Source organism: Stegastes partitus, unplaced genomic scaffold (assembly GCF_000690725.1).
Source record: "Stegastes partitus isolate 25-593 unplaced genomic scaffold, Stegastes_partitus-1.0.2 Scaffold46, whole genome shotgun sequence".
NCBI lineage: Eukaryota > Metazoa > Chordata > Actinopteri > Pomacentridae > Stegastes > Stegastes partitus.
This window is the reverse complement of record NW_007577777.1, coordinates 686,670-687,878: the sequence shown is the minus strand read 5'-3', so window position 1 is coordinate 687,878 and position 1,209 is coordinate 686,670.

Genomic DNA, 1,209 nt, shown 5'->3' with positions numbered 1-1,209 from the left:
GACAATTTAGAATCACCAATTAACCTCAACATGTTTTTGGACTGTGTGGGAGGAAGACTGAGAACCCGGAGAGAACCCACGCTGCACGGGGAGAACATGCAAACTCCATGCAGAAAGATCCCGGTGCCCCCACCGGGACGCAAACCAGCGACCTTCTTGCTGCGAGGCAACAGTGCTACCAACTGGGCCACCTTGCAGCCCTGCATATTACTTAATTATTGTTATGTTCTTGTACTTTGTTTCTATGTTTTTGGATGCTGCTGTTTACAATAATTTCCCAGGTCTGGGATAAATAAAGTTTTTTCTATTCTATTCTATTCTATTCTATTCTAACAGTTTGGAGCTGCATGCTGAGTGCCCTGAAACAGTTTTCTATGAGATTTCATCTTTACAGGAACACATTATGAATCAAAGAGAGTCAAGCCAGCCACACGATGTGATCATTGCCTCTTAAAGCCACATCTGACCTGGATGTAGTTAAGAATTTGTGACTGCTTGAACAGTTCAAATACCTTTTTTTTGTGCACAATTGGCTAAATGAAACGCTCTTCTAACCACAACAACAGCAATGATTTTCTTAACTATTATTCGAAGTCGACAAAGCAGCTAATTTGCATCCTGAGTTTATATATTCTTGTTCCGTCCATATGGTCCTTTGGTTTTATAAAGTGATCTTTTGTGGAAAAATCTTGTGTTTTTTTTGACAGCTCCTTGGAGTTTGAAAGACAGCTCCAGCTCAGTTGTCAAAAGTTACTTTCTCCAGTTAAGACTTTTAGTTATTCACGCCTTTATTATCACGCCGTTAGACTATTGTAATTCTGTGTATGTGGGTGTAGAGCAGCCATCACTTCGACGGATACAAAATGCAGCTGCTCGTGTTTTAAAGGGGGAAAGAAAGCGTGATCACATAACACCAGCGCTGGCCTCTCAATGCTGGCTTCCGGATTGATTTTAGAATTTTACTGTTGTTTTTAAAGAGGTTAGGGGCATCTTGTTTAGCAGAACTCTTGCAACATTAAACCCTGGTTAGAGCACTGAGGTTGACCAAGCAGAAGCTCTTGCGTGTTGCACAACAGAGTCTTTGAGGTGGCTGCTGCTCGTCTCTGAAACAGTTTTTGTGAGCTTAAACTCGGTAGAATTTTTTAGTATTCAATTCAACTTGATATCCCAGCTTCATTTTTTATTGTGTTGTAACTTTTTATTCTTTCT